We start from the raw sequence: 11,551 nt of genomic DNA on the forward strand, positions 1-11,551 counted from the left end.
AATGTTCTGGTGATTTGTAATCTTCTAGAAATCTTTGCCATAAAGAAGTTGTATCCCATGGCTGGAGAGATGACTCAGTGATTAAGAGCACTGGCTGTTCTTGCAGAAGACTGGGGCTCAAATCCCAGTACCCACATGGCAGCTACCAACCGCCTGTAACTCCAGTTCCAGGGGGATCTGACACCCTCTTCTGTCCTCCGTGGGCACTGCACAACATGGGTGCACTTACACACTTGCAGGCATAACACTCATACACGTAAAATAAAAACTAAAAAAGAAGTTGTAGCACTTCAATCTTGGTCTTTATATTCACATGACATTCACCCTCTGTATCCCTGTCTTTATGTGTATATCTGCTTTTAAAGACATCAGTCTTCTTGAAGTAAAGATCCACCCTATTCTGGTTTCATCTCAAGAAAACTTATTACAAATATGGGTATTCTAAGTTAGCTATTCAGTGCATTGAATTTGGAAGTAAGGGAGGCATGTTCAGTTCATAATGATACACTTCACAGATTCCAAGGTGACTTATGATTAAGGATTGGAAGATTAATTGACTGGCCCATTGTCCTAGTTTGTTTCTCCATTGCTGTAATGAAATATTCTGACCAATACCAACTTGGGGAGGAAAGGGTTTATTTGTCTTACATCTCCCAAGTCACAGTTCATCAGGGAGCCCAAGGTAGGAACTCAGGGCAGGAACCCGGAGTCAGGAGCTGGAGCACAGGCCATGGAGGATCACTGCTTACTGGCTTGCTCTTTGGCCCCTGCTCAACCTGCTTTCTTATGCAACACAGGCCCACCTGCCTAAGGGTGGCAACCACCCACAGTGGGCTGGGCCCTCCCACATCACTCATCAAGAAGATGCCCCACAGACATGGCCACAGGCCAGTCCAATAGAGGAAATTCCCAAATTGAGGCTCCCTCAACCCAGGTGTGTCAAGTTGACACTAAAGCTATCCAACACACCCATTTTACTTGACTGTTTAATGCAACTTTGCTGATGGAAATATACATTCATACCCATTCCTTGTATACTCAAGTCTCATGGATTCTCTGTCTTCAATCTTTCAGTCTTTTTCCTTTCAGGCCCTCTACCAGAGCACCTGGCTGGAGAATGAGGTCCAGTTAATGAATCTATACAGAACCCTACTTTGGTCTGATTCTTCTTTAGACACAAAGTAGATGAAGTGGGACAATGCCTGTAGCCTCACCCATTGTGAAGTGAGTTGAGATGATTATTGACAGGTATAGTGGCAAAATGTCCATAGGGAAGTTACTCAGGAAGCTGAGGTAGCATTTCTTGAGCCCAGGAGTCTGAAGTCATATCATCTCAAAACAAATACATTATAAAACAGATACACTTAAAAAGGGATATGATTATAGGGACTGGAGAGATGGTTCAGCGGTTAAGAACACTGGTTTTTCTTGCATAAGACCCGGGTTCGAATCCCAGCACCCACATGGCAGCTAACAACTGTCCATAACTCTAGTCCAGAGGATCCAATAGGCTCTTCTGACCTCCACGGGCATTGCACGACACAGGTGCACTTACCTACATGCAGGTAATACATGCATACACATAAAATAAAAATAATAAAGTTTTTTTAAAGGATATGATTATAATGCAACCACCATCTAAATTTGACTTGTACTCATGTACTAAGTTCATTCATGAATCAAACTCAGGCTTTGTCACTCTTTCTTCAGTTAGCTATGGTCGATGGCATGGCAGTCTAGGCTACCTGGTCATGGATGTTACAAATGCTCTCTGATGTGCTTGGAATTGATCCCAGATGTGCCATTTTCATCACAGGACAGATGCTATGTGGTCCAGCTGAACCACAAGAACTCAGTTCAAGACAATTCTGGGCATGTGTTATATATGAGTAAGTATTGTCTCTATAACTAAGAGCCAGTATCACACTAGGAGCTGGTTCTTAAAATTTGTGTAATTCCTTGTTACTGATGGCATGGCCTTGCTGAAGAAATCTTTCTGGCAAGAAGGAACTTCTTTACGATTTTCCCATGGGGGCTTGCCATAAATTCTTCCTTAGTTACGTTGGCCTGCTATATACAACATCATAGACCAGTGGCTTACTGACTTTAAAGTTTTTCCCTGTTCTAGAAGCTAGAATTTGAATATCAGCATGTCATCATAATTGAGTTATGGTGAGAGCTCTTTTCTTGGCTTTAGTTAGCTGCCTTCTCACCATATCCTCCATGACAGAGTAAGTTCCTTGATGTCTCTTACTATAAGGGCATTAATCTTATCATGAGGGTCATACCCTCAAGGCCTCATCTCATCCTAGCCTGCCAAAGGCCTTATTTACAAATAGCATCACATGAATGGGGGAGATACAAACATTCAATCTATATACCGGAGTCCCTTGATTCTCCCAACTCACGTTCTTCTCATGTGCAAAATACATTTGCCCCATCCTATCAGCCTCCCCACCACCACCAAAAGTCTTAACTTATTTGTCACCATTTCTACAGTATAAAGTCAAAAGACTTCTTTAAGTAACATTTAGGTCAGATATGGGTAAGACTCAAGGTAGAATTCACCCAAGACGGAATTCCTCTCCAGCTACAATCTGTGAAACCAGTGGTGGAATAAGCATAGGCTAGACACTTCTATTCCAAATGGAAGAAACAAAGAAGGAAAGGATGATGTGCCCCAAATTCAAAACTTACCAAGGAAAATTCCTTTGGATCTTAGGGCTTGAGAATGATCCTGTTGGTTCCATGCTCTTGTCTTTCAGACCCACTGGTGTATTAATGTCATTCTTAGAGTCATTCAGACAGTGTCATTCCTATGACTCTTTTTAAAATTTTTATTTATCTTAACATGCATGAGTGTTTTACCTACATGTACATATGTGTACCACATGCATACAGTGCCTGCAGAGGCCAGAAGAAGGCATAGCATCACCTGGAACTGGAGTTACAGACAGTTGTTAGCCACCATGTGGGTGCTGGGAACTGAACCTAGGTTCTCTGCAAGAGCAGCCAGTGCTCTTAACCACTGGGCCACTCCAGCCTGTTTACCATGGACACTTGAAGGAAGTCCTGCCTCCACGGTTGTAAGTGGATGACATTTTGCCTGTTGAAACCATTGTGATGAGTCTGATGTTTTCTGAATTGCCTTTGTATTCTTTCCCCTTTTCTTGAAAAGCGGTGCATACACATAGCAAAATAGCTCTACCATCCTGTACTGTCGAATCGAAAATGTCAATAGCTTTCATTTATTCTGTCCTATTTTCAATCCCTTCAGTTCACATTGACAATGTTTGTATTTATATAATCTCATAAATTCTTTACTGAATGATATAGTCTGGCACATCATTAGTGTTCTCTTCAAAACCTGGGCTTTTTGTTTGTTTGTTTGTTTGGTTGGTTGGTTTTTTGTTTTGTTTTGTTTTGTGGGGGGGGTTTGTGTGTGATGTAGATAGCCTGGTACAGTTTGGATCTAGGTGTTTCCCAAAATCTGGGTAATCAGCCCATGGTGCTATTGGGAAATGGTAAAACCTTTGAGATACAGTCTGGGAGGTCTACCATCACTAGGTACACATCCTTAGAGTAGAACATGATAACCCCTTCCTATTCTCACATTCATGACCATGAGGTGAATGGCTTTTCCTAAGCCATGCATAGCCCCACTCCCCATGATGTGCTAACATAGTACAAGCCCACAAGGAATAGAACCAACTGATCATTGGCTGAAACCTCTAGAACTCTAAGCCAAAATTAATGAATTCTCTTAGGGATTTGTTATAGAAAAATTGATTCACATATCGATCACTTTTCAAATCCTCCAAGTTTGAGGTCCTTTTTAGCTAAGAATTCCTCCTTCAATTAATTCCTCTACCTTTCTCAAAACACTAGAACCTACTTCAAGTCAGCTCTTCACCACATTATGAGTATTGCCATTGTTTCAGTTTTCAAAGTTCTCTTTTCCACCTGAGACCTCACCAGAATTTGCCTCAATGTTCTTGTTTTCAGCATGCACCTCAAATTGTACTATTCTGAAATTTAAGTTCCAAGACTGTTTCTACATTTTTAGGAATTGTCACAGCAGCCTTAGCTCCTGGTACCAAAATCTGTATTAGTCAAGGCTCTCCAGAAAAACAAAATCAATAGGATATATATGTGAGGGGAGAAGGGAAAGGGAGAATGATAAAGTGTGGGTGGTGCAGTCTAGGGTTTCCTGAAGAGATTCCTTTTCTCCATGGATTTAAAGACTAAAAAGGCAGAAAAAGCAAGGTCTCAGCACTCAACAAGAGAGAGAGAGACACACACAAAGAGACAGACTCCTCAGGCTAGAGAGGGGAACTGGAGCTGGTGTCCCAGTCCTGGGAGGATTGGGGCTCTTATATGTTTGGAGATGGAATGGGTTCCCTTTCTCCCTCAGAACTGGCTTGTTTGGGCTATTGACTAAGGCAGGGAAGCTGATTGGTTCCTGCCACAGGAGCCTACTGGTAGGAGATTCCACAGCCCTGCCAAAAGGTTCCCTTGGTGAGGGGAAGTAGGGGACAAGCCAACCAAGTCTTTGTCTTTAAGGGGGAGAAGAACCCAAAAGTTGCCATCTTAAATGTTTAAGTGAAAAGTACATTAATCTATACAGAGCCTCTTTTCCCTGTGTTTTCCCACTGGGGATATGTCTGGGTCCTAACCCCTCAAGAGACGGGGAGGGAGGAAGGGAAGAAGCGAGAGGGTAGAAAAAAAGAATTGCCTCATGTGATTATGGAGGCTAACAAATACCAGGATGTAGACCTAACAAGCTAGAAACCCAGAAGAAACAATGCATAATTAATTCCAGTCCTAGTCTAAATGGCTGAAAACCAGGAGGGCAAAAGGTTTAAGTCCAAGCCTGAAAGCTGGAAATCTTGAGATCCAAGAGGAGCTGTTGCTTCAGTTCAAGTCTAAAGGCCAGAAAAGACCACCTTAAGCAATCAGCAGGAGCTCCCTCTTATCAATCTTTTTGTTCTATTCAGGCTTTCCATTGATTAGCTGAGGCTCATCCACACAGGGAAGGTGATTTGCTTTACTGAGTCTTCCAATTAAAATGAATCTCATCCAAACATCCTCACAGACATACTAAGAATAATATTTGATCAAATATTTGGGATTCTATGGCCCAATCAAATTGACACAAAATTAACCACCCAAAGCTCCAAACTACATCTTCTCACATCTCTGACACTTCTAATACAAAACTCTACTGGAAAATAGGCCAAAGTGGGAGGGCATGATCACTGCCATACACCAGGGTAATACAGATACTCTTTGTTTCTCTTGCCAGAACTTGTTGGTCTTTATGGTACTTGGGGCTGGTAACTAAACACCACCATCTGGCCTCTATTACTTGGTCAGTAGAGTGATATCACGCCCATAGTTATGAATGAGTCCCAGCTCTGTCATTGAGTCTCCAGTTGCCATCCCAGGACAGCAGAGAACCTAGTGATTCTGTTGTCCCTATTACAAGGGCATTTAAAAAATTTTTTTTCTTTATTAATTTTATGTTGTGCATGTATTGCCTGCATGTAGGTAAGTGCACCTGTGTCGTGCAATGCCCGTGGAGGTCAGAAGAGGCTGTTGGATCCCCTGGGACTGGAGTTACAGGCAGTTGTTAGCTGCCATGTGGGTGCTGGGATTCAAACCCAGGTCTTCTGCAAGAACAACCAATGTTCTTAACCACTGAGCCATCTCTCTGGCCCCCTACAAGGGCATTTTTAATAACCTTGGTGAGTGGTGTCTCTTTTGGATCCTTCTATGAAACACAATGATCTGGTCTCACATAAAGTATCCATTCAAGCATACCAATGCTTCCCACCTTTCTATTAACTCCTCTGTCAGGCATTGAAGCAGCTCAAATGTTTCTACTTTGTTCAGCACTGACAATCACTTCTTCTAGGCTTCTATGACTCCTCTAGGAGTGACTTTTATTCTCTGGATCTTGTCAGGGTGTTAAATCTTATGTCTGAAGAAGAATAAACTCAGGAACATTCCCTTGGCTTCTCTCTGAACATTAGTTAACTTGTCTAGCTCCTTTATATAAAATCTCCTGCTGGGTGTGGTGGCCTGTACCTTCAGTCCTAGCACTCAGGAGGCAGAGGCAGGTGGGTTTCTATAAGTTTGAAGCTAGCCTGGTCTACATAATGAGTTCTAGGCCAGTCAGGGCTATATAGTGAGGCCCTATTAAAAACAAAAACAAAACAAAACAAAAAAACACCCTCTTTTATCATAGTTAGCATGTTCCCAACTGTGTTTTGCTTATGTTTAGCTTTGATCTGGTAGCCAGAAGAGGTAGGGGTAGTGTGTGTGTGTGTGTGTGTGTGTGTGTGTGTGTGTGTGTGTATCTTTGTGCATCTTTATAGGAGAGTAACTCTATAAACATTCTTACTACCGCTGTTATAGACACACAGACCACCTCTGTCATCCTTAAAAGTACACCAGGGGGTCCTGGAGAGATGGCTCAGCAGTTAAGAGCACTGGCTGTTCTTGCCAAAAGACCTGGGTTTGAATCCCAGCACCCACATGGTGGCTAACAACCATCTGTAACTCCAGTTCCAGAGATCCAACACCCTCTTCTGTCCTCCGTGGGCACTGCACAACATAGCTGCCTGCACACATGCAAGTATAACACTCATACACATAAAAATAAATTTAAAAATTAATTTAAACAAAGTACACAGGGATCTGCAGAGTAAGTCTACTTGAGGATGCCCACCCAGATATCCCACCCAGTGTTTCAGGGACTCTGGCTTTTTCATACAGGGCCCTAACCTGCTTTACATGTCTCTGGAGCTCTGTGACTATCTTGTCCTGAGTCCATTGCTCTTCATCAAAAGAGATTCTGACTTTCCCACTAACTTTCTTCAGAGTGTGACTAGCAGTAACCAGACAACTCCAATGTCCTTAGAGGTATTTTCTTCCCATATATTTCAAATTCCTGAAATTATATTTACAAGGGCTTTCCCTTAGTGGGATATTTTTTCCCAGTTCACCAATGATGAAATCTTTAGCAATTGGATCACCTCCTGTTCTAGGAACTACTCATGATCCTCTACTCCTCAGCATGGCATCCATTTTGCCTACCAGGAGTGAAGCAGCCCCCAAACCACATATTCTGTTTTCTTGGCTCTCTCCTACCACTTGTGTTAGTCTAGGTACTCTGAGAAGCAAACATTTGTTATAGTTCTGCAGGCTAGAAGTCCAAGATCAGGGTGTTGATGGGTCTGCTTTCTTCTGAGGACTCTCTTGGTAGTTTCTAGAGAGCCACCTTCTCTTAGAATGCTCACATGGCCTTTTCTCTGTGTGCATCTGTTCTCAGAGTCTCTGTGTGTCTAAATTTCCTCTTTTTATAGACATCAGCTGGAGGGCATAAGGGCCACCCTAATAGCCTCATTTGAAAGCCTTATGCAGTCCCATTCTGAGGTAATGAGGGTTAGGGTTTCAACATCTAAATTTTGAGGACATAGTTCAGTCCATAACAACTTGTAAGACATATACTAGACAAAACAACTATGCAAGATAAAAGGGAAGGGAACCAAAGATACAGGAGCCTGCAGACTATGACCCAAGTCTGACCCATGTGGAGAGAGAAAAGAAAGCAATGGGTAGGCAGTAACTAAGTTGATGATTTGTCTTCAAGCAAAGACCACTCATTACAGGAATCCCAAATTATGGAATGAGTCTGTATGAGTTTTACTGCTAGGTTCAGTGGCCAGGACTACCAATTACTATTTCTGAAGGCACTTACAAGAATCAAAACTAGCTAAAACTCAATATCCTTGCATAAAAGATGGTTATTTTAAAATATTCCTACAAAATGATTGAGGCAAAAAAATCTCATACAGGGAAGCAGCCAAATTTTAAATGCCTTTTTATGTAAATAACAAATTGTAGCTGCTAGAGATAAATGTGGACAGATGGATTTGCAGAGCATAATATTGAGAAAGCAGTCTTCAATTGGTTTGAAATCACTTTTAAAATTTCCCATATATTCCCTGCTATTATCCTAGGGATGTCTGACAGAAAGTCATCCTATGTTTCTTGTGAGTAACTAATTTTTAATATTTATTGGACAGCTAGGGGAAATTACTTACTTCCAGTGGAATGACAAGGGTTTTAACCTATAGTTAAAAAATATGCTTTATTGTAACAGTTCAGATTTTGTGTTTCATCTCTCAAATAATTATGACAGCCTTCAATCCCCCACTTCCTTTGCAAAAATGTCCAAAAAGTACCAATATGTTCAATTGCAGTCATTCTATGGATGAATGTAGGACCTTCATTAATGTCTAAATGACTTATTTCTTCATGAAACAGTACTCTTCTCTCTCAGCATTTCACCTAGAAAAGTTGCAACTAACAAGCTTGTCTATTTTTTTTTCTTTAAAAAATTATTTATGGGCTAGAGAGATGGCTCAGCGGTTAAGAACACTGACTGTTCTTGCAGAAGACCCAGGTTCAAATCCCAGCACCCACATGGCAACTAACAACTCTCTGTAACTCCAGTTCCAGGGGATCCGACAGCCTCTTCGGTCTTCTGCGAGCATTGCACTACATGGGTGCACTTACCTACATGAAGGCAATACATACATACACATAAAATATTTTTAAAATTATTTTTACTTTATGTGTACATGTGTTTTGCCTGTGTGTATATAAGTGCACCACATGCATGCAGTGCCTGCAGAATCCAGAAGAGAGGTTGTTAGCCATCACGTGGGTGCTGAGATTTGAACCTGGGTCTTCTGCAAGAGTAACCAGTGCTCTTAACCATTCTCCAGCCCCTATTTTATTAATTTTTAATTTTATTTTTATTTTATGTGCATGTATATAAGTGCACCTGTGCATGCAATGCCCATGGAGGCAAGAGGAGAGCATCAGATTCCCCCTGGAACTGGAGTTAGGGATAGTTGCTAACCATCATGTGGTGCTGGGAACCAAACCCAGATCCTCTGCAAGAGCAGCCAGTGCTCTTAACTGCTGAGCCATGTCTCTAGCCCCAGTTAAAATTTTAGAAAAGTTTCCCATTCTGTTTCCTCTGTATTTCTTTGCAAGTTATCAGAACAGTAATATACTTTCCAGAGGCCATTTGAAAGTAATAATTTCTAGTTTATGTATATTCAGAAACATTTGCAAATTAGGAATTCTTCTTAATAGTTTGTGCATAATCTTCAGTCCTACTTGGCCATTCTGACAGATTATTTTGCTTAAGGATTTATGTTCCTCAAGATGTTTACATATCTTTCCAGTGTTTGTGCCTGTTAAACACTAATTCTTCATTGCTCATCTCCTCTTTGCCCCTTGGGGTAGCGGTGTGTACACTACAGTGGGTTTGAACCAGTGTGTTGAATACTTCTGCTAAACTGACTTGCTGAGAAAAGTTGGTAGATTTTTATTAAAAACAATTTTTAAGCTGGGCATGGTGGTGCACGCCTTTAATCCCAGCACTTGGGAGGCAGAGGCAGGCAGATCTTTTTTAGTTTGAAGCCAGCCTGGTCTACATAGTGATTTCCAGGACAGCTGGGGCTACAGGGAGACCCTGTCTCAAAAAAAAAAAAAAAAAAACCAAAAAAACAAAAACCAATTTTTAAAATTACATTTTATTTATTTTGAGGTATGTTCATGCCATGGTATGTATTCTAGTTTGCTTTCCGTCACTGTGATAAAACACTCTGACCAAAATCAATTTGTAAAGGAAAGGGTTTATTTGGCTTAGACTTCCAGGTCAAATCCATCTTTGAGAGATGTCAGGGCAGAAACTTAAGTAGAAATTTGAAGCAGAACCCATGGAGGAATACTGCTTGGTGCTCATTCACAGATCATGCTTGGCTGGCTTTCTTATACAGTCCAGGACTACTACTACCAGTCTAGAGATGGTACAGTTGGTATACCCACAGTAGGCTGGGTGCTTCTATATCAATTAGCAATCAAGTTAATGCCCCACAGACATAACTATGGGCCAATCTGGTCTTCAATTGAGGTTCCCTCTTCTCAGGTGACTCTAGGTTGGTCAAGTTGACAATAAAAAGTAACCAGGCACGGTGCACCTGTGGAGGTCAGAGGACAATTTCTGTGAGACAGGGGATCACTCAGGTTATTAGGCTTGGTGGGAGGGGCCTTTACTCACTGGGCTATCTTCCTGGTCCTCAAGTTGGAAGGTTTTAGTTTGCAAGAAAGTCTTCAAGTTTCTGCATGATTATGGATCTTCCTTGAACTCACACACATACCACCATCTCACACAAGTTTCAGACCTGATGATCCAGAGCTCAGGACCCAGGATTCAGATTGGTCATTTTTTTCTGTTATTTATGAAGAATAAGAATTTTCTATGTCTTCTTATGGATTTTACACTATTTTTCTCAGATGGTCACATGGCTTAACTTTCAATGAAAGCACATACTGAGTATTTATTTATAAGCAAGACATTATATATTTAAGAAATTGCACGTGAGCATGATGTCTGCCTGTGTGCACATGTATGTGCAGGTATACTTGCTTGTGTATATATGTAGTGGTCAGAAGTAGATGTTAGTTTTTTTTTTTTTATCACTTTCCACTTTATTTTTTTTAGATAGTCTCTTATTGAACCTGGAGCTCAAGAGAAAATAAGCTTTCCCTTTTTACCCACAAGCAGCCACGTGTGAGTTCCCTGCAGTTCTGTTATACATGAACATATTTACTCAAAGGGTTACATCCCATGAGCCATTCATCCCTGCATCTGATACTGGTAGAGGCAGTAGAGCACCTCTTATCCCTAAGTGTTCAGGAAGCTCTATATCTAAGTATCTATATAGTAAAATTATCCCTATTGTGAATTTAGAACCAACACTTTTCAATCAAAAGCTATTGACAAGCCGAACAAAATCTTGTCGGAAAGCTGACAAGAAAACTAAAAGGTTAGCAGTCTCTTTGCAGTGGTCTACAAGAATTGTTTCTTAGAATTTCTCCAATCCAGAGTCAAGTAGGCCACTCTAAGTATGGCCAAAAGAGATTAAGGACCAACTGTACTTTGACCAACATCTGTCATCACCCCTGCCCCGCCATAACTTTGGTTTCTTAGCAGGGCTGGGAAATCGAACCCAGAGCTTTGTGCACACTAGATAAGCACCTTACGACTGAGTTACATCTGTATTCCTGGAAAACCACCACTTCCTAACTCCCTATCTTTCTTGGCTACATAATTCATTTACAATGTTTCTATGAAGCTCTGAAGTTACTCTTTTAACCTTAGGAAAAGATAACAAAAAGCACAGAAAAAGGGAAGGCACTTATTATTCAGCGGTAAAAAAAAAAAAAAAAAAAAAAAAAATAAAAAAAAAAAAACCCAAACCAAAACAACAACAAAACATAAAAAGCCATCGGCAATCTGAATCCTGGGTTCCCGAGCTCTGGATCATCGGGTCTGAAATCTGGAGGGAGGGAGGGAGGGAGGGAGGTTGGGAGGGAGTGTATCCAAGGAAGACCTGGTAGAAGAACCATAACCATGCAGAAATTCGAAGATTTCCTCACAGAGTCAAAGCCTACCAACTTCCTC

The sequence above is a fragment of the Nannospalax galili genome, unplaced genomic scaffold (assembly GCF_000622305.1).
Source record: "Nannospalax galili isolate Female #2095 unplaced genomic scaffold, S.galili_v1.0 scaffold5, whole genome shotgun sequence".
Taxonomy (NCBI): Eukaryota; Metazoa; Chordata; class Mammalia; order Rodentia; family Spalacidae; genus Nannospalax; species Nannospalax galili.